The sequence below is a fragment of the Mandrillus leucophaeus genome, unplaced genomic scaffold (assembly GCF_000951045.1).
Source record: "Mandrillus leucophaeus isolate KB7577 unplaced genomic scaffold, Mleu.le_1.0 Scaffold787, whole genome shotgun sequence".
NCBI lineage: Eukaryota > Metazoa > Chordata > Mammalia > Primates > Cercopithecidae > Mandrillus > Mandrillus leucophaeus.
Window position 1 is genome coordinate 1,489,706 of NW_012108552.1, and position 23,666 is coordinate 1,513,371.

Genomic DNA, 23,666 nt, shown 5'->3' on the forward strand with positions numbered 1-23,666 from the left:
GATGGCCAGGGCTAGTTGATGAATGGGGTGACTGGCATTGCTTCTTGCATCCATGGAAAAGGTACATCTTTACCCATTTTTAAAAAATGCCCTTTTATACCTGGTTCTCCTAGTGTCCTAGGCTCCCTGCTTTGTTATTTTGGCCATTAGCTTTTCAGCATGGATAATTATTTTGTTTACATTGTGGGAATTCACATGCCAGGATTTAAAAGTGATACCTCTGTTCAACTACTTCTACCCTCATTCGATGAATTTCTAATTTTTAAAAAATAATTTTACTTAGTTGCTGTTATTGTAGTTATCATTATCTTCATCACTATTATTACCTAAGTGCCTCCTTTGAATTCCACGGGGCTAAACGGCTTTCCCCCTTAGACAGGCCCAAATTATAAAAACTAGCCTTGTTGTTCTGTCATAGTAATACATAAATAAGTTGGTAAGTAAGTAAATAAATAAAATGTGTCCTCTAGTACTTGGAGTAGTTTCCAGTTTTTGTTAAGCAACTGATTTTAGTCTTACCACATACTTTGCATATTGTTAATTTTGTGTGCTACACAGGTTGGCCTAGTGACTAATCTGGGAAATAATTTCATGAAATGACTAATCATCATCTTATAAGCTACATGATATAAAAACCATTCTGTTAATTCGGGGTCAAGCCAGATGGTAAGGCAGGAAAGTGGTCTCTCTGTGGCTAAAACTAAAAAGGTAAAATTGAGAAATTAAATGAGGATTCCAGGAAATAGCACCTCACGGAAGTATTTCCAGGAAGTAACACCTACTCGCTTAGAGGGTGAGGAATGATTATTAGTTGCTATTAATGCAAACATCATCTGTGTAAGAATGGGCAAGGTTGAAAGCTTGGGTTCAAAAGCAAGGAAAGCTTTGTGAGTACCACATGTTCTTGAAGATTTCTTAAATGATATTAGAGAGAGTAGTAGAGGAATATTTTTATCAATTAAACTACTACAACAGAGACATCCTTCTAATATTAGTCAAGGCTAAGGAATGATAATTATTACTCAAAACAAAGACAGGACATTCCCTGGCTTTTGTAGATGTAGATACTTATTAAATTATATTTCTGGATTGAATGAATGAATACTTATTTAGAAACATAGAGAAATAGGGCTATTCCATAGTAGTTATTCAAACCTTTTTCTACCCTTATGGTCTTTGATATTTAACTGTATTATGTGGAGAGCGGGCAATTTTGGTGACAAAGAGCATATTTCACCATTTGCCAATAGGAGAATGAATCTAAATGAGAAGCCTTGATCAGAACTTTTAGAATTGCTTGGAAGAGATACGGTTTTACTCTCCAGGGTGTTGCTGTTTTTTCTCTGACTTGATTAACTCTGTAAGTAAATGCCATCAGATTTTTTCCTGGCCATTTGAAAACTCTGATAAAGGATTCCAAAGATAGACTCTCATTTGCTGGGAATTTTTCATAATAGTACTTATTGTTACATATATTTTGGGTGCTTAGCCAGCACAAAGTAACACCGTGTCTTGAAAAAATACTGTACGTAAGCTAGGAAGTTAGAGACTGCTGTCATCTAGGATAAATTGGAAAGTTACAGGCAATGCAGTTCAAACGATGAAAAATATTAATAGAGATGTATTGATTCAGCCATAACTAGAAATCAGGAATTACGTTGGGCTTCAAGGGTCATTTGCCTTATTGGTTCAATGATGTCATTAAGGATCTGTCCACTTTGTTTACCATATCCATTCTCTTCATAATCTCAGCCTTGTCTTAAGGTTAATCCTAAGGCTGTCTCCCTTTGGTGGTTGTGAAATGACTGCCTACTACTCAAAGGACCACATGGTTCTTTGGCTACCTCTTAGGAGAGAAAGCTTTCGCAGAAACTAGAGAGTTTATTTTTTTGGAAGCCTTCAGTAAATGACTTCTTCACTCTCAGTGAGCAGAACTATGTTGGATGGTATCCTAAGGAATTAGTTGTCAGATACTTTAACTCCATACAGGATCGATGGATACTTGGATGTCTACCTTGATTTTTTTCCCCCAACATTTATTCCACTGAATATTCTACTGAATAGCAGCAATGCAGTTTGTAGAATTAACCTTAACTTCATTAGTCTAAGAGTAATGCTATCCTTCTTGCCTTCAACCGACTCAGAAATTGTCATGTGACCCAATTTTGGTCAATAAGAAATGAGGACAGATAGGCTGGAGGCCTCTAGGAAAGTTCTTGTTTTGTTGTTCTTGATAAAGAGTGTCAAGAGATGTGATCCTCCTTTGATATGGTTTGACTGTGTCCCCACCCAAATCTCATCTTGAATTGTAGCTCCCATAATCCCCACATATCATGGGATGGACTGGTAGGAGGTAATTGAATTATGGGAGCAGGTTTTTCCTATGCTGTTCTCATGAGAGTGAATCAATCTCACAAGACGTGATGATTTTATTAAGAGCAGCTCCCCTGAACACACTTTCTTGCCTGCTGCCATGTAAGACAGTGTCTTTGCTCCTTTTTTGCCTTCCACCATGATTGTGAGGCCTCCCCAGCCATGTGGAACAATGAGTTCATTAAACCTGTTTGTCTTTATAGATTACCCAGTCTCCAGTATTTCTTCATAGCCTTATGAAAATGGACTAATACAGTAAATTGGTACCAGTAGAGTGGGGTGCTGCTATAAGGATACCCAAAAATATGGAAGTGACTTTGGAACTGGGTAACCAGCAGAGATTGAAACAGTCGGGAGGGCTCAGAATAAGACAGGAAAATGTGGGAAAGTTTGGATTTCCTAGAGACTTGGAGGGCTCAGAAGACAGGAAAATGTGGGCAAGTTTGGAGTTCCTAGAGACTTGTTGAATGGTTTTGACCAAAATGTCCAGGCTGAGGCGAGCTCAGATGGAGATGAAGAACTTATTTGGACCTGGAGCAAAGGTGATTCTTGCTATGCTTTAACAAAGAGACTGGTGGCATTTTGCCCCTGCCCTAGAAATTTATAGAACTTTGAACTTGAGAGAGATGATTTAGGGTCAGAAGAAATTTCTAAGCAGCAAGGTGTTCAACAGGTGACTGGAGGTTTTTAAAAGCATTCAGTTTTATTCATTCACAAAAATGTGGATTGAAATTGGAATTTATATTTAAAAAGGAAGCAGAGGATAAATGTTTGGAAAATGTGCAGCCTAGTGATGCAATAGAAAAGAAAAACCCATTTTCTGAGGAGAAATTCAAGCAGGCTGCAGAAATTTCTGTAAATAACAAGGAACCAAATGTTAATCACCAAGACAATGGAGAAAATGTCTCCAGGGCGTATCACAGGTCTTCACAGCAGCCCCTCCCATCACAAGCCAGAAGGCCTTGGAGGAAAAAATGCTTTTGTGGTCGAGGCCCAGGGCCTTGCTGCTTTGTGGAGTCTGGGGACTTGGCGCCTTGCATCCCAACCATGGGTGGAAGGCACCAACTCACAGCTCAGGTCATTGCTTCAGAGGGTGCAAGCCCCAAGCCTTGGCAGCTTACGTGTAATACTGAGCCTGCAAGTGCACAGAATTCAAGAATGAAGGTTTGGAACCTCTGCCTAGATTCCAGTGAATGTATGGGAATGCCTGCATGTCCAGGCAGAGGTGTGCTGCACAGGCAGAAGGCTCATGGAGAACATCTGCTAGGGCAGCGCAGAAGGGAGATGCGGGGTGGGAGCCCCCACAAAGGGTCCTCACTGGGGTATTGCCTAGTGGAGATGTGGGAAGAGGGCCACCGTCCTCCAGAATCCAGAATTGTAGATACACTGACAGCTTGTACCATGGGCCTGGAAAAGCTGCAGACACTATAAACACCAGCCTGTGAAAGCAGCCAGGAGTGGGTCGGTACCCTGCAAAGTCACAGGGTCAGAGCTGTCCAAGACCATGGGAACCCAACTCCTAGATCAGCATGACCTGGATGTGAGGCATGGAGCCAAAGGAGATCATTTTGGCACTTTAAGATTTGACTGCAGCACTGGACTTCAGACTTGCATGGGGCCTGCATCCCTTTTGTTTTGGCCAATTTCTCCCATATGGAATGGGTGTATTTACCCAATGCCTGAATCCCCATTGTATCTAGGAAGTAATTAACTTGCTTTTGATTTTACAGGCTCATAGGTGGAAAGGACTTGACTTATCTCAGATGAGACATTGGACTGTGGACTGTTGAGTTAATGCTAAAATGAGTTAAGGCTTTAGGGGACTGTTGGGAAGGCATGATTGGTTTTGAAATGTGAGAACGTGAGATTTGGGAGGGGCCAGAGTGGAATGATATGGTTTGGCTGTGTCCCCACCCAAATCTCATCTTGAATTGTAGCTCCCATAATCCCCAAGTGTCATGGGAGGGACGTGGTGGGAGGTAATTGAATCATAGGGGTGGGTTTTTGCCATGCTGTTCTCATGATAATGAATACATCTCACAAGATCTAATAGTTTTATAAAGGGCAGTTCCTCTGCATCTACTCTCTTGTCTGCTGCCATGTAAGACCTGCCTTTGCTGCTCCTCTGCCTTCCACTATGATTGTGAGGCCGCCCCAGCCATGTGGAACCGTGAGTCAATTAAACCTCTTTTTCTTTATAGATTACCCAGTCTCAGGTGTGTCTTCATAACAGTAAGAAAATGGACTACTACATCCTTCCTTTTTTTTTTTTTTTCACTTCACCTTCCTTTCACCCTTTTTGATAAAAAACAAAAAAGAAGTGTTTTGCCTTGATTTATCATGTTTTGACTGTGAGGAAAACCTGATTTGGAATAAGCCCAATTTTATGAAGGCTAGTTGATATTATTATATCACTAAGTCAGTCTACTCCCAAACCTTCCCTATTACTTCTGAATTTCCTGTTGTGTGAAACTAAGGTTCTCTCTTCCTTAACCCAGGAAATTTGGTTTTCTGATACTTATGAACAAAAAAATTTCTAAGCATTGTAACATTAGGGCCAAATATTCGTTATCAGGAAAATGGAAAATTGGTTGTAGAAAGCTAGTACAACATTTACAGCCTAAGATATATTCTAAGATATACAGTCTATAAGATAAGTTGTAAAGACTAAGTTTAAGATACAGAAAATATAATCAGCTTTCAATCATCCAAACTAATAAAGATGAGCCAAATAGCATGTCACCTAACTTTTCAAACCATTCAGAAATTGTTTTTATTTGCTTTGGGTATTATTTGGCATTTCATGGACAACTTAAATACTTTATACTCTTAAAACCAATCAGTGAATATATATTTAAACTTTACTAGCAAGTGCTGATAATTTTTTGGTTTGTTTAGTTTCACTAACACAGTGTTGGAATAGGACACCATCATTGCCAACTAAGATAGAACTGCCCTGCCTTTCTTTCTCTTCAGATTATTTTCTGTTCCTCTAGTTAAAGCAATGGTTTGGTTTCAAAGGTCTCTCATCAGAGAAATGTTAGGGAAATATGAATAAACATTAGGGACAGTACTCAAATCATGATCAAACTATATAATAAATTATATTTGGTCTTAAATGTCAATAAGAACTTGAAAGCACAATTTGCCTAGGATAATTAAGAATTGATTTTAGTCTCATGTAAGAAAGTAGAGAAAAACATGCAGGGGAATGCCTCAGTGGACTTAAATTCTTCTAACCAATATAAAAGGATGGCTGACAGTATAAAAGGAAAGATGATGTTGGGAGGTAGTTGCCATATTAAATTAGAGTTTAAATAGGCTAAGAAAGAAAATCCTAGTTATAGTCAGAAAGAGACTATATGTTTTAGGAAAGGAGATTTCAAATATAATTTGTTCAGCCATAATGTCTTAGTTCTGTGCCTAAGAAAACTGAAATTGTAAAAGTTATTTCAATGGGGCAAAAAGTTTTATGAGCAAGAGAGCCAACAAGTTTTTTTTCATAGAAATTTTAGAAATACTTTTTTATAGCAATTAACATATAGTCACAAAACTCAGTAAATTTAACCTTTGATAACATCTTAAGTCCTTCTCTTCACTTTTTGCCTTGTCATTAATTCAAAATGTTTTAAACATTATTAAAAACTTGTTTGCAAAGTGTTATGAAAGCATAGTAAAAGTCCACTCCAAAAAAAGCAGCTAAGTGGCTTATGGAGTGCATTTTTCCCCCTAGACTTGATCTGCTAGTTCTTGATAAAGATTGAAAAGTAAACTGGAATGGGCTGTGTAATGTGAATAATATTTCTAGGTCATTAATTATTTCTTTTAGTTACAAATATTTGCTATAGGAACAATGCCGAAAGATCTGAATGAGTCCAGAGCCAAAAGTGCTGAAAGGGAACTTGGACAAAGGTGGAAAAAAAGGTTCAAAAATAAAATTCGAATAATGTTGATATGATGAAACTATGGTGGCCAGGGAGGGGAGAAGGAGTAGAACACTGGTGTTTAAAGAAAGAGGCAAATGTAAAAAATACAATTAACTTATAGTTAAAGGTTAATAAGAAATTGAGATTCATAATCATGAGAAAAGTATCAAGGACAGCAAATGTAAGACTAATGTAAGCTTACAAAAATGACAAAGAAAATATAAGCAGATATTTTTGAGCTATGTTCAAATCAAAAGAACAATGAATAACCTTAAAGCTTAGGACAAATGGTGTGGTACTTATAGATAATGGTTACAAAGTAGAATTCCGGTTCTGAGTCCTTTCTTCTCTGTTAAGGGTAGTGAACTACAGTTGGAATTGGTAGAAAACAAAACCAACCAACCAACCAACCAAACAAACAAACAAAACATGTTTCAGATGAATACTATGCTAAATGAGCAACAGTGAGACAGAATGCCATGCTAAACAACCTATGGTTATCCCAGAACAAAAGTGGGTGATGCCTGAGATACGAAAAATTGAAAGAATTTAAACACTGGAGATGAGCTCAACGGGGATATTTTTTAAAATAGGGAAGCTGGATACTTAAGCAGAACTTCCATATTGGTCTAGTGGTTTTGATAATTAAATAGAAGGTTTGTGAGCCCTCAGAAGTGGTGGTGTTACTAGACACCAAAATGTTTTTCAGTAAGCATATGCTATGAAAAATCAAACTTTTGAAAAATATGCGTTCAACGCTAAAGGTATAATTATTTCTGATTATAGCAAGCATTTTCACAACATCTTTGAAAATATGTAGGTGAACAAGTAAGGGGAAAAAGACGAGGGAATTAAGAGGAACGTAGCTGTTTGGATGAGAATACGCAAAGATTACGTGTTAAAGGGTGGATGACAACTGGAAGAGATGATTGACATGGCAGAGGCCCTATCATTTTCAACATATCTCAATGACTTTGGGTAAGAAAAAAATAGATGTGACTATCAAATTTAAGTATGATACAAAGGTGGGAGGAATAGTTAATATAATTCTTATTCAAACAGATCTCAATGGGATAAAAGATCAAAACAAAGAAAGTAAAATGTAGTAGAGATTCATCCATTTTTCTACTCTGTATTCATTTATTAAGCACCTTTTATATGCAAGGCACTTGGTTTGTTCCTAAAGAGGCAAAGATAAGACATGATCCTGATTTAGAAGTGTGGAAGAGAAGACATTTTAACATTAATTACAATTAAAGATAAACTCCACTATAGTATATGCCTGTACAAATTGTTATGGAATCTCAGGGTTGTGAATAAATAATGCATTGAGTGCAAAATACCTGACATAGGATTTTGGATGACTTGTAAAGTAGTAGGCATCCTTAGTTTACTGTTATGTGGGGAAAAGTATGTCAGTGGCATAAGGCGAGTGTCTTAAAATATAAAAGCATTAACATTATAATGTTTAAACAAAGTAAATATGTATTGTTTTATTCGGTTCCGAGCACACCTTTCAAAAGGATCTGATTAGAAATGACAGACAAATATGCACAGAGATGTAGAACCAAGAGGGGTTGGCAACTAAATAAATTCTCTTTAGAGTTAATGAAGAAAAAACGCAACATCTGAGTAAATTATAGCTACATAATTTTTTTCATGTTGCACATTTTTAAACTCTTACTTGATCTTTTAAAACATGCTAGATTAAAGATGCTTGCAGTGCTATCCTAAGATACCCTCGGATTCAGACTTTGCCTTCTTTCCTATCCCTTCCCTTGCTCCTGATGTTTGTATATATAGTGTATGTTTGCGTATACGTGTATTTTTTTTTAAATTACATCAATGGCAAGGGAGCAAACTTATCATTGATAAGCACTAGACTTGCTGTTCCTGTCTATAAGAGATACTTGCTTGTAGGTCTTCAGTAATTTTCATTAAAAATATTTTGTTAGACTTTTATTTAATTCAAGTCCTTCCTTTTAAGAGGCATTTCATTTTAAAGTTGACTTTAGCCAACTGAATTAAACTCTGTCCTAAATTTATGAATTAACCTTAAGTACTTAATTTCTTTTTGGAGCTAATTTTCCCCTTCAATTCTCTACTAGTTTCATTGTAGTGATGGTAGTGTTGAATTTCATGAAATTTGTTCCTCATAAAATTTAACACATATATTAAAGGTTGGTGATAGTATACTCGGCTTGGTGAGGTATACATTTATTTTAATCAATGGCCAGTTAGCTCACTTAGCTACCCATATTGTTAATGAAGTGGAGGTCATGGATTTCATCCCAATGCAGGCCAGCAAGCTTCTCTTTGTTATGTGGCACAGGATACGCCCCTCACCCCAGCCAGCTGGCTGGCAAATGTGTGCAGTTGGTGACAAGGAGAACTGGGTGAGACTATGTAGATGGATTGGTGCAAATTCGTCACCATAGCTAGGAAAATAACCCTGAGCAAATGCCTTCCTAATGGACAACACATGGTTGTTTATATTCAGCTGAATTACAGATATATAGTTTGCTGTTAATCTTACTTCCAGAAAATCCCACTTTTATTTAATAGATAAAATGCTTTCTTCCTTTAAAATTTATTGGTTTAAAATTTTAAAACTATATTTGATAAATATTTTGCATTTTGTTCTCATATCATCTAATTATTTCACATTTAGATTTCCATAGCTTTTTAGAACATTGTGGATTTGCAGTAGTCTCATTTAGTTTTTGAGGAAGGTGATGGGCAAAAATCACATGATTTTGATGAGAGTAAATCAGTCTGTACTGAATATTAATCATGAAAAAATGTTAAATCAAGCACATAATCTTTGGCTAGTGGCATTCAGACATCTCCTCCTCTGCATTTATTAGTATGATTTGGGTAAAAGAGTAAATTTAGTATTGTCTTGATATTTGGAAGTCTGTGTGCTTTAACCAGCACAAATTAAATTAAGCTATTCACTACTTTCAAAAAGGGTGCTTAATAATGTTGAGTAAGCTTTCAAACTCAGTTTACTTCAGCATATGCTAATTACTCTCATCTAATCATGCTGTATCATGTAATTAATATGAACATAGCTAGGATTCACTTTTAATTTTTTTTTCTTTCTGCAGGCTCTTAGACAAAATAGCATGACTTATATTTAAAAATTACAATTTAACAAACCAAGTCTAACTTTTCCTTTAAAGGCAGTATATATTTCAGTTTGTCATCTCAGACATTTTGTAAGAGGTGACCTTAGCATAATTGTATACATTCTATTTTTTTAATTGTTGAGTTTGATTTAATACAGCAGAACCCTATTTTATTCTTTCAGCCTAATTAATCAGCATATATCAAAACCTTAGTTTTAGAATACATAGATTATAGAATGTACACAGAGAATTCCTGTTAGACTCAAAATGGCTCTTTTGAACCTATTCATGATTTTGATTCTAATACTAAATGTAAAATATAAATGTTAAAACTGAGCACCACTATTGGTAAGGAAGTCTGAGAGCCATGGAATATATAATTATCTGGGCTTTTCAGAAATTAAAGCTCTGCAGTTTTCATTGTATGATTTTTTACATTGAAATGACTTCTGTGTTTAGAGAAGATTAATCTCTTTAGATCTCTAAAAGACCATTTCAGACCACTAGAGTCTAACAATGGCCCTTTACTAAGATTTTTTAAGTTGTTTCAATCTAATTTTTACAATAAGCTGTGGCGCAGTACGATTGATAGCAACCGTAATGTAGATTTCTTTTTATGAAAAAATGTAGTTTCAGAATTTCCCTATAGAAAGTGCTTAGTACTTCTCATACTTGATTGCCAAAAAAACAATTACATCTGTACCATATATGGCTATTTGACATACCGTACAAAAAGAAATATATTTAATTCTTCAGATTTTTTTGTGGAAACTTAGGAATGTGCTACTAATCATTTCCCCCCAAATTCCTATTTTTATGAGTTTTGGGGTTTTTACAGTCAGTATGAATTTTTCTGTCAGAGTACAGACCCATTGACAATACAATCATTTAAAAATATAATTACTTTCACCTGTTTAAATAAGTAAAATCCATGCAGAAAAACGTGTGCAAACTACCACAGGAAGTAGTAGAACTCATGCTCAAGGAAGGCTTTCCAGGCATCCTTTTTGTCCCTTGAGGTGTTTATGTCCTTTTAGAGGCTATATGGATTTGGTCTATAGCCACAGATTTGTGACTAAATGGCTGTGTGATCGAAACTACTAAACAGTAATAAGGCTTGGTAATAGCTGTTTGAGGTTTATTTCAAAAACTTCATGTGTAATCTCATTAGAATACCTATGGGTACAAATGTTATTTTTCCCTTGTGTGTTCTAACCATAGAGTAAATGATGGATCATAATTAATGCACTAAAAAGACACATTTTGCCTTTGTTTTTATGTTACAATACATAGTTCATGTAAACCTAACAAATATGAATATTTTCTTTTCGTTTTTTGTTTTGTTTTGTGTTTAACTAAAAAGCCAGTACTCATATATATAGAAAGAGGAGTTGGATGTTTGTCACTGAACTCCTCTGGCTTTAAATAAATCAAAACAATAAGAATAGTTTGCTAATAGTCTTCCAACATGATGGAAGAACGGCCTGTTGTTTGTTTGGGGAGGTGAGTGGAATATGTGTTATGAAATTTCTCAGCAGCAATAGTTGTACATTTTCAGTTGATAGACTTTTAAGCTGTCACATCCTTATATTCTTTTCCTGGCAACAATTATTGCATCATGAAATGAAGATAATTGTAATTTTGTTTTGTCTTAGATGCCATTTATAAGATATGTTATATGTATTATTACCTCTCATTCCTATTAGATTTTTTTTTCTTAAATTAGAGTTCAGTTGATTCAGGGGAATTATACTACTGCCTTTAAAGCATTATTAGCATTTTGTTAAGATTGGATATTAAGGAATTCAAATGACCAGGTCTGTTATTAGAGTAAGGAAACAAATTCCATTTAACTATTTTGATTTTTTTGCCTTCTTCAATATGTACAGCATGTACATTGTGCAGAGGCTAACTTATAATATGTATGTTTCGGTGTGCTTTATATCATATTTAACAAATACTTCAAGATAATAGTATTAAATAGTACAGTTCAGAAGTTTTAAACTCATATGCTTTTGAGAGTCAAACAAAGCCCATGAATGAATAAAGTGGGCTCTTAGCAATAAATCAGGAAGTGATGGAGACTGTGAGAAAACTGGAGATGGCAGTCCCCTTTTGAAGGTATTCAAATTGAATTACTTTAAAACATTTTGTCTACTGTCACTATCAAGGAAAACACTTCTGCTGACTAAAAGTAGTCTTTGAAAATACCAGTTTGAGACTTCCAAAAAGCCCAGCTTTTCGGTATATCCTCACCCAGGGATTGTCTACCACGTAGGAATCATTGTTGTGCCCCCTCCAATCAGTCCCCCTTATTCCCAAGAGTATATCATAATTAGTCAGTATAAGTAATAATAAGTTACTAAATATCATCATCTGACTAATAGAGCTATGAACTACAAAACAAACAAATACAATTTTAACATTAGTGCTTTGGAACACATGTAGTACATCTCTGAACTATCATAGGTACTTGATTTTTGGAAGCCGTTTCCCCTGAGCCCTAAGTCTAAAAGTTTCAATCTGTCCCCATCTACTGTTCCCTGATCCTCACTGATGTACTACCACTACTTTCTAATTGATACTTCATTTCTCTAAAGCTAGCATTTCCAGTCTAAAGTCGTGGAACATCACCTCCTTCTAGTGAAGACAAGAGTATATCTGTAAGAGAGATGACTAAATAAGCACTATAATTCATTTGCCATTTTTATAAATATACATGTTATATACATAATTGTATACGTAACCAGTAAAATTTAAGGTTTTTGGTATTGGCTTTGTACACTGAAAAATATCTGGTTCTCATAAAAATTAAGTACTACACAGAAATTAGTGAAATAGACACATTTGTTTGGGCCCAAGGCAAATACTACTCCAGTTTTCCTAACTGTTAGTAAAACATCTGTCTGATTTTAAAAGCTGAAAGGCATGCTAATTATTTTCTTTAATTTTTAATTATTATTTTTAGTTTCAGTGGTACCCTCACTAGTCTGAAGTGACTTTTGAAACCTGTTTTATTTACAGTATAAATTTCTAATTGAACTAAATTATACACATTGGTTAGTACTCCGTGGTATATAGAATTAAAAAACAAAATTTGGTATTTCATACAGAACACTGAGAACACTAACTGGTGACACTATTTTACAATCCCCTGATTGATATACATGGCTTTGAAAACAAGTCTCCATACTTCATTATCTGAAATAGAGTGCCATCTTGAAACTGTAGATCATTTTAGGTAGTTTATAATCACTGTGCCAAATGGCACTATAACCATTTAACATTTAATATGTCAAACCCTCCAGTTTTGGAGGCTAGGTTGATCATAGTCAGAGCCTTAACCATAGGTGTTATCCTGAAGAAGGGTGGTAGAACAAGTGGTTGTAAAATCCCTCTACCATTTTTGAAAATTATTACTCTCTAGGGGACCCATAAGAGGACTGAACAGATTGACAGGAAGGTTTCATCGCATGGCTAGAGAACATTCCAGACACATACACAGTTTCAACAGTGATACATGCCACTAACTGCTGTTGTCTGGGTACCACTATTCCAAGTGCTTAAATTATGTGCTTGCAAACAGATCTCTTGTTACATAGTTGTTGACTAGACCACTTTGACCAACATTTCAGTTACCTATAGCTGTGTAACAAACCATCCCAAAACATAGTAGCTTAAAACAACAAGCATTTATTTTGCTTCCAGATTTGTCATTTTCACAGGGTTTAGCTGGAAAACTTGTCTCTGCTCTGCATGGCTTCACCTGGGGCTGCTAGACTGAAGTTAGAGGATCGAGTCACTTAAGATAGTGCACTTCCAAGGCTGGCATGTTGGTTCTGGCTGCTAGCTGGAAACTCAGTCAGGGTTGTCTACTGAGTGCCTTGATTTCTCTCAAGTTGGACTGTTTGAGATTCTTCACAATATAGCAATAAGTGTTAGAAGAGGATTCTAAGTAGGAAACTGCAAAGCTCTCTTCTATTGTAGGAAGTCCCAGAACATCACTTCCATTACATTCTATTTGTCTAGCAATTAAGCAAAGTCAGCCCAATTTTAAGAGGAGGGCAACTAGCCTCCATCTTACAATGGGACAAGTAGTCAAGAATTTGTGGCTATCTTTGTAACAGCAGAGGGGGTGAATTTTAGTACCGATGTTCCTTGTCCAGGTGGAGTAGTCATTCATATGCCATGAGTTCTGTTCAGTCGATTTGGAGTACGCCTCCTGATTGTAAATGCTGAATCCACGTTTTACATCACTTGCACCTTCTTGTTTCTCTCGTTCTGCTCAGAGTAAGCTGATCTTGCTTAAACACTGCTAAAAAAACAAAACAAAAGGATATGAAGGTCCATAATAAATGCCTTGATGCATCATATCGTGTCTCTCTCCTTTAAAACAGTCATGATATCCAAAAGTTTACCAATAAACAATTTTGATAGCTACATTATATCAAAAACATCCACATATAGATTTTGTCCATATGAATCTTACATGTAGAAATCTTGAATCTCTTTGTTTAAGCCACTATCAACTGATTTTTAAGGTATTGTATAACATATTAAACTTTATTGTACTGATTATATATTCATTTTATTATACTCTTAATCGAGTTCCTTCTATATATAGATATGTCATTAATTAATCTTTATGCTTATCAAAAATCATATTCAAGGGATTATATTTCCCTGCTCATTTCTATTATAAACTCAAAGGTGTATCTTAATGGAAAATATTTTGGTAAGTATTATCACTCATAGAAATACATTATGAGAGTAAAGAAAAAGTGTTCAATGTTCTGATTTAACCCAAATACACAGAATCTGTTAATGATATTGCATAATGCTTGTTCAAAATTTAAAGTATTGGGAAAAAATTATGTTGCCCTTTGTACGGCTCCTGCTTTATGCTTTAGAAATTTGATTAAGTTCTATGTCAGTCTCAGATGGTTTTTTCCCCCTTACTTTCAACTTTACTTTATTACCTTGTACTCTTTCTAATATGTGAATTTACTGACCCTTCAGATGTCTTCTCATTAGATGTACTTGTATGGTTCATTAAAGTGTCCTTAGACAGATAGAGATCACACAGAACACCAAGGTATGCAATGTCCAATCCCTCTCTGAAGCAAAAGAGTCGTGCCCCAATGGCTTTAGGGGCATCCACTTGTCATGCAGTTGGCTTTTGGCCAACAGACATGAACAAATTAGTAGAGTGTACCTGTGTTGGCTCTGTTCCTAGCCTCGTTTATGTAATTGATGTCTGGTGGCCTCATTATGGATCATTAGCATATCAACATGATGTCTGAGCCTGGCAAAGTGCTGCTTGTTGTTAGGCATTAGCAATTTACCATAACATATAAAGCAAGAGAACCTGGACATTCTAACTAGGTCTCTGGCAAAATCAGAATGGTAACACAGGAAGCTCAAATTAAGAAACTCTTAGAGTTCCTGTGTGTTTGAAATGCTTGAGTTTGCATTTGTGTTAGATTACTTTTTGATAATTATAGAAGATACCTTTGTCAGTAACAATGCGGAATTTGTGGTTCTTTTAAATATTTCTGGTTTTTTACATTCATTAATTTGTTTGTACTTGTGACCAGTAGTAATTATGTTTTAAATAGAACAGGTTTCTCAATCAAAGAAGTAATACAACTGGAGATAGCTTTGATTTTAATGAATGAAAGAATTTAGTGTAAAAGTGACTATTCTCAAAATAACAGAGGAACCCTGTTTTATTTTAGAGCCAAACTAAAGTGCAATGTTTTGCTTATCTGGAGTTGTTCTCATAAAATGTCCATTAGATTACTGGTTATTTATGACATAAAATAAAAGAATGTTAAATAAACATATTCCTTATCTCAAATAGGAATACTCCTATTTATTTATTTATTTATTTATTTATTTATCTTTTCAGATAAAGCCTCTTTTGGCAGTGGTGCCATCAGGGCTAACTATAGCCTGGACCTCCTGGGCTCAATCAATCCTCCTGTCTCAGCGTCTTAAGACGCTGGGACTAGAGGCACATGCCACCATGTCCAGCTAATTTTTTTTTTTTTTTGAGTAACGATAAGGTTTTGCCATGTTGCACAGGCTGAACTCAAACTCCTGGGCTCAAGTGGTCCTCCTGCCTCAGCCTCCCAAAGTGCTAGTATTACAGGCGTGAGCCACCACAACCTGGCCAACAACTTAAGTAGATGATACATCTGGGAGATGCTATTGTAACATTTACTACAATAAATATACAATAAAAATAAATAAAAAGTCTTTTAAAAAGATAAATATATGTAGGGACATTGTATTTGATGTAAAATATATGTTTTTTCAGAGTGGAAAAATAAACCCTGCATTTTAATTATACCTGTTATTACCCACAATCTGCCACTTAATTTGATAGTCAAAGATGTTCGATTAATAAAATGAAAATGATTTTAAAATTATAATATGTTTAGTGCCCCTTTCCACCCTCCGCTCCACCCCTGAGAGTATCTTTTTAAATTTTCTAACTGCCCCAAGTGTCTGGTATATAGTAACTACTAAGTAAATGTTTAAACAGTAAATGAATGAACAAAAATTACATTTACCTTTTTAATGTAAAGTACTTCTATTTTTATGCAGTTACCAAAGAGAGAATGGTTCATTATGGATCATTGTACAATACTGACAAAAGAAATGAAGAAAATAGAAATCAATAGTAATATTTACTGTTAACATATTGGCCTATCTACAGATATGTCCTATATATCCATATGAATATATGTTTTTAAGAGAATATGACAGTATTCACATATTGAGTATTTACTATATATCATATATTCTACCGAGTGCTTAATTATCTCCTTTCATCTTCACATAACCATTTTAGATTAACTATGAGAAACAAATACTCAAAAAGACTTGGATAACTTGGTCATGGTATTATATCTAATAAACAGTGGATGAAGGATATTATTCCCAGGAAAACTTAACTGTAACAAAACTATCTGTCCTGTTCTCCAATCTTATGATCACCAGGTAGTCACTAAGTCCTTATATTCTGTTTAAAAACAAACAAACAAACAAACAAAAAAAACTGTTTGAAAGCATTAACCTAAGAATGAAGGCAATTCCCCCAAAGAACATATAATGGGAATAATTTTTTCATAGATAGGGTAACCATATAAATTTTCATCCAAGCTTGTACGCTTGGGAATGTGAAAAAGGGGTGTTATTAATAATTAGACTAGGACAACATGAGTAAACAGAGCATCTCCTGGGAAAACTGGGGAAAGAACAGGGGAAAAGGACATGCATTTTAAAATAAAAACTATTTTAAAAGCACTGACTGAGTACTCTATGGGAGTTTTCTCATTTTACTACTCACAACTGCCCTTCAGATATTTGTACATCAGTTTCCCCAAAAGAATACATACAGATTCTCTGAGAAGATAAGTGCTTAAGCAACTTCTCGACAAAATTAGTGACCGATGAGCCAGGGATTTTCAGCCAATTCTGTCCAATTCCAAAGCTCCTACTCATTTCACGGTTAGTGTGTTGTTGTTTTTTTTTTTTCCACGTGTAAATAAAACAAGGTTAATCTGTTCTCGACGAGTAAGTAATTGCCATACATTGTAAAGGAACTGACTGGAAATGTAGATTGCTTAACATGTTTAAGTTAACCATGAAGATGTTGAAACTTGTTTACATAGTCTTTCTTTTAAGCCCCTAGTATAAGTGAATTTTACATTTTTAATTGTTATTTAAGGATTTATCTGTACGTCTGTGTAATCACACTGGCATGAAATCATAGAATCAAACTTTTTTTTTTTTTTCTTTTTGAGATGGAGTCTCACTCTGTTGCCCAGGCTGGAGTGCAGTGGGGCAATCTTGGCTCACTGCAAGCTCCACCTCCCGGATTCACGGCATTCTCCTGCCTCAAAGAGTAGCTGGGACTATAGGCGCCCACCACCACGCCCGGCTAATGTATTTTTTTATTTTTATTTTTATTTTTTGTATTTTTAGTAGAGGCAGAGTTTCACCATGTTAGCCAGGATGGTCTCAATCACCTGACCTCATGATCCGCCCGCCTTGGCCTCCCAAAGTGCTGGGATTACAGGCGTGAGCCACCGCGCCCGGCTGAATCAAACTATTTTTAAGTTGCAAAAAAATCTGAGCTACAAAGCAGTACATAACCTGGTACATAATCCAACACAGCTTGTCCACAAATGCTGACTGTGACAAAGTGGCCTATGAGAAAAGCAAAACAAAGTACAACTCCAAAGGGAATGCTCTTTCTGTCATTGCCTCCCTTCCTTTGAAAAATGTAATGTTGGCAGCCCAGCCTTGTTCCCTGTTCTTTCTTATTCTACTTTTCAGTTTAAGGAAATTTACACGTTGTTGAATCTAGAAGTCTGGTATGCTCCAATCAATATGAACCTTTCCTTGTAGTATAAAAAAGTGGACCATCCGGATACCCAATTTGTCAGAATACCAAAAAGAAGAAACTGTAGATATCGTTTGCATGTCTACTATATGTGAGGCACTGGGCTAGGTACTTTCCATACATTTCTCATTTATGCTGTACAGTATCTATGTAAGATAAGCAGTGTTCTGTCCACAGCATTTGAGAAAACTGAAATTTAGAGAAGTTTAGGTAGCTTGCCCAAGAGAGAATGGTTTATAAGTAGCAGAGCCCGAGGTTCAAACTCTGAATTTCAAAAGTATGCTTTTTTTTTCCTTTTGCCTCATGGAAACTGATATCTCCTCTGATCTTCCAATTTTCCAGTTTCTCCATTTCACTTACATTTCCTTGTATACATTTTAGATTTAGGCAACAATTACCTTAGTGATATAACTGTCTTTTAATTTGACATTTCGCAGTCCTCAACAGAATCATTAGTCTAGAAAATATAATTATACATATTATATAATCCTTTCCTATGCCAGGCAAATTTTGATTACAACAAACACTGTTAAATAATATTTGTAGAACAAACAATTTCTATAGCTTAGGTGATGGTTTATTCAAGCTTTATATGTCACAGAAAGTTCTGATAAAATAAAAGTAGTGAGACAGTCTCCTGAAATTTTTTGTGATTTTTAATTTGTTGACATATTTTAAGGTTTGATAAGGTAAAGCTTTATTAATTTTTCCTCAGTTTATTCAAAATAATGTGAGACTTCAGTAAATTACCACTTTCTAGGTATTCATTATTTATATTCCTTAAATAAATCAAGAAATTACCTTAATATTTATTGTATGTTAATAATGTGCACAATGGTCAAGTAGAGACTGTGAAGGACCCAAAGTGTGTGGTAAGGTTTGTGCTTTGAGGAAGCTTATAATTAAATAGGAAGGAAAAGGCATACATGGAGCTTCTATCTAGTGGAATTAAGGAATTAAGGAATTCCCGTGGCCATCTCTTTTGGGACTCATTATTTCCTACTTTGACTTATAATCATTTGTGCACTATTGTTTATCCCCCCCTACTGTACCGTAACTTCTTGGTTGAAGGGATCTTGACTTATCCTTATTTGTAATTCCCTCTAGCACCTGAGGCAATGTAGCGCACAGTGAGTGGCCTGTAAATAGCTTTTGAATGAATAATATATAAAACACTAACAATACAAGACGCTATATCTGATCTGCCAAATGCATAGAACTGGCAGCAAGTGCTGTAGAAGTTCATTGGGACTGGGTTGCTCAGGAGAGTTTCCACAGAGGAGGGAGTATCTTCAACTGAAAATGTGAAAAACGAACTGCAGAGAAACAAGGGTGGGGGCGGTCCAGGCAAGTGAAAGAGTATGCAGGGTATTCATAAGGTGGAAACACAGAAAAGTTATATTTTATACTTTAGTGGGCACTGCAGATTTCTTGGAATGGTATGATTTTTGTAAAAACAAAATATTGATAAGAGTTAAAACTAGAGTATAGGTCTTAACTAGCCAAAAAGGAAGCCTATAATGTCAGTTTATTCAGCATCATTAATAAACATCAAAACAATCCTCACCATAAAATAGAGATACTCCATTAGTTATTTGGAACAAAATGTATGTTTTCCTACAAATAAAATGTATCTCTTCCTCTTCTTTCTGAAACTCCTTTCTCCTCGAGAGTATAATGGTGTGGTTTAGAGTCTGGGCTCTGGAGCTAGATTTAAAGTCCTCGTTTAGCCAGCTACTGTGGAAACATGGTTAAGTTAATGCAGTAGCTAGAATATAGGTTCTGCTTGTGTCCCAGAGACACAAAATAACAGTGACTTATTACAATATAGAAGTTTCTTTTTATAAAAGTCCAGCTGGTGTGGTGGTTGTTTTAGTTATATTGCTCGGTGACAAATTGCCTGAAAACTTTGAGGCTTAAAAAGAGCCATTGTTTCTTAGGGTCCAGTATCTGGGCAGACCTCAGTAAGGAAGGCTCATCTTCACTTTACATCATGTGAACTTAGGTGATTCAAATGGATTTCAAAGATCTAAGAGATCCTAAGTCTTATGTCTAGATGCTGACTACAGCTGCACCCACTTGGTTCTCCCATGCATGGCCTCTCTCCCCCTCCCCTCGCCGCATCTGGTCTCTCATCATTAGATAGTCTAGCATAAGCTTCTCGACCTGGGTACTGGCTCCCAGGAGAGTGAAAACAGACTGCAAAATCTGGGCTTGGAAGACTCAAGTGTCATTTCTGTTGCACTGTATTGACCAAAACAAGATATGGGGTGTGCCCAGATTTAAATGGTAGGGAGAGCTCTCTTGATGATAGGAATAACAAGGTTACATTGCAAAAGGACTTGCAAGATGGGAAGAATTTTGGGGGCCATCTTTGGACATAATCTGTCAAAGTGGATCTGTTCTAAGGGGGCTTCAGTTGGCCTAGATTGCTTTTTCATGTTGCTCTGCCATCTCTAGGGTGTTGCCCTTCTCTGTGTAGTCCAAAATGACTCACCACCATGTTTCAGTCAAGAGAAAGGAGAAAAATGGAAGAGGTAGGTACTTTCTTTTAATAGCACAACCAGGATTCAGATCTTAGTCACAAGGCTTATCTGGTTAGAAGTCCAAAAGAAAATAAACTCTTAATGCTGGATAGCAATAAGTCCATCTGAAAATTAAGTGTTCTATTTCCATAAGAAAAAAATTAGAGAATGGATTTTGGAAGGCAGTTTATAGTTTCAATGACAATTATTTAACTTCTTTTATTCTCAGTTTCCTTATGTGTTAAATGGAAATGATGATTTCACCTACTCCATAGAGCTGTTGTGGGGATTAAATGAATGATATTTGAAAGAATTCAGTACTGTATCTGGGGAATAATTGTTGGCTTCACCATTCTTTCCGTAAAAAGTCACAGAATTTCTGCCACGTTTCAGGCACTGTTCTGGACTCTAAATGTATAAAGCTGTGTTAGATTTTTGTCAGACCTGGAGAGCTAAACCTTTCCTGAGAGAGGTACCCTTCTAAATAAATAGCAGCATGAGTTATGTGCCTATGGTCCCAGCTACTAGGGAGGGTAACTGAAGAGATGGACAGGATGCAGGCAGGAAAATCAGAGATTCCATTAGGAACTAACACTCAAGGCTGACCATGAAAATGGAGCCAGAGGTCACCTATTTCCTTTGCAAGAAACAGTGTGGCATATTTAGAAAACTGTCAAAAGGCTGACTATGACTGAATCATAGAAGCTGGATAGATTGTAAGAGAGGAGCTGGAAGCGGTGAGGTGGAGTCAAATCATGAAAGGCCTTTTTTTTTTTTTATAGTCATGAGTTTAGATATAACAGAGGAGAACCTCTCCAAAGTCTCAGTTTCCTCTGGATATTGGGAGGATTGTTGCATAGGATCATTGTGCGGATTAACTGATAAAGTACAGGACAGATGTCAGACACGTATTAAGCTCCCAATAATCATCACCTATTGGTAATATTATTAAATAATATTATTGTTAATGGAGGAAGGAAAACCAAATCAGAGATACTTCTATGATGAATTTGGTTAATATTTAAAAGAGTGATGGATGGTGACATTGCTATGCGATTTCTAGTCATTGATAAGACTTGAAATTCAAGGTGGATTGGAAAACAAATATAGAATGAGAAATCCTAAGTTTGAGATACTTTCCAAATACTCATTGAACACTAGGTATTCAGAAGTCAGTTAAAAATATTTGTATGGGGTAAAAGGAAAAGTTAAGAGTTGGAAGTAAACAATTAGCAGACATTGGCAACTCCCACTTATAAGAGAAGTAAGTGAAGTCATTCTGGGGAGGAAATAGAAAAGAAGTACAAGAAGAATGTGAAAAAGGCAATTGCTATCTCCATCTACCCACTGGGGGCATAGGACCATGTTCATAACATGAGAAGAACTATTTATCATTAGTGCTATTGGAAATATGCAGTCATATTCTCTGTTGGATATGCCAAGAACATATCTCCATTATACAACCAGAGCATGTCTTTTCCCTCTGACTGGACAGTGGACTGGGGACTCCTAGAGCTCCAGGTTTCTGGCGAAGGATGAGACAGTCATAGGGTCTCAGACAGGATAATAGTCTCCTGGAAACTTTCTTCACATATTTTCTTGTACCCTTTTGCAACATTCTCTTCACTGCAGTCTTACTGATTATTTTAAGGAAGAAAAATTAGATTCTGGCTTACAGTTGTTTAATGGATTCACATTGTTTTGGAAGAGTAAAGCTTGTGTCTGTCTCACTGTCATTTACTCACTTTATTCCACACATCACCCACAAGAGGACATCTCTAAATCAAAGACTATGCCATGCCCCTTTTGTCCAAGTTCTTGCTTTGCCTGGCATGCTCACTCCCCTCTCTCCCTCTCCTTAAGTAGTCTCTACAATTCATCTTTCTCAGTTTATCCTAAAGCCCCCTTCCTCAAGGAAGCGCTCCCTGACCTTCCATAGATGCTCCTATAGAATCTTTGTAGCGTTCATCCTAATTGTGAGTAAAATTTTGATTGTCATTATTGACAATTATTGTCATCAAATAATTGTTTGATGACTCTTCACTGAACTAAACTTTAAGCTCTGTGGTGGAGAGGTCTGACTTTTCTACTAATGGGGGTTATATCACTTCTGTCTTTACCTCCAACACTGAACAGAATTGAGAAGCAGACATAGGAGTTAGATGGAGTATCAACATAATAGCCATACATTGCTGAATCTTGACTAATTCAGCTTCATCTCTGCCCTGAATTAGGCTTCCTGCAAATTCTCTCAGAATTGAACTTACTTGCTGAAATATTAGAAGAAAAAAAAGAGCTACCAGGTGCTATAACTCATGCCTGTAATCTCAACATTTGGGGAGGCTGAGGCAGAAGGATTTCTTGAGCCTGGGAGTTTGAAACCAGCCTGGGCAACATAAGGAGACCTTCTCTCTACAAAAAAATTAAAAATTAACTATACATGGTAGTACATTCCTGTGGTCCCAGCTACTAGGGAGGCTGAGGCAGGAGGATTTCCTGAGCCCAGGAGTCCAAGGCTGTAGTCAATCACAGCCTTCTGCTGTCTGGTACCTACAAGAACTCTACATTTAGAGTAGGTGCTTATAAGGTACTGCTTGCTGCTTGCTGCTTTTTGCTTTTTTTTTTCCCCCAAATTGATGTCTTCTTTAGATAAATGTTTCTAACATCCATGATCAATTGCAAAATAGTTACATCTTACGCTTTCTCCTTTATGCTACTTTCCTTGAACAGAGCACACAGTGTAATATACAGCCCTTTAAGGTTTCCTAAAGGTTTCATTGAAAACAACAAAAGGATAATAATACAGGAGGTAAAATGACTCTTTTCTATGTCTCCCTGTTTTAGGCTTTTTAAAGCATTTGTAAGCTTTTTAAACAATTACTTGATCTAGAAAAACAAAAGCCCAAAAATGTGCTAATAGTGGAATTCATTTACCAAAGGCAGAACATTTTAGGAAATGGCAAAACAGATTCAGGCTACCCTGGATCATAGAAGTCCTATAAACTACTTCAGAGATGAGGACTTCTCCTGGGGCCCAATATTGTAGTGAAAGGAGCCAGGAAGCAGACTGTGGGAGTCATATTCATCCTTCTTGTCTTTCACTATTGCTGGTTTCACTTTTGAAGGTGTCACACTGAAGCAGAGTTACAATCAATGCACAGGGCAAATATTGGAAGTGAAGGTTGATCCCAAGAAGCAGCCAGCATACATAGAGACAAGAGGGAAGAAGAGGGGAGGATAATTTCTTTTTTTTTTTTTTTTTTGAGACGGAGTCTCGCTCTGTCGCCCAGGCTGG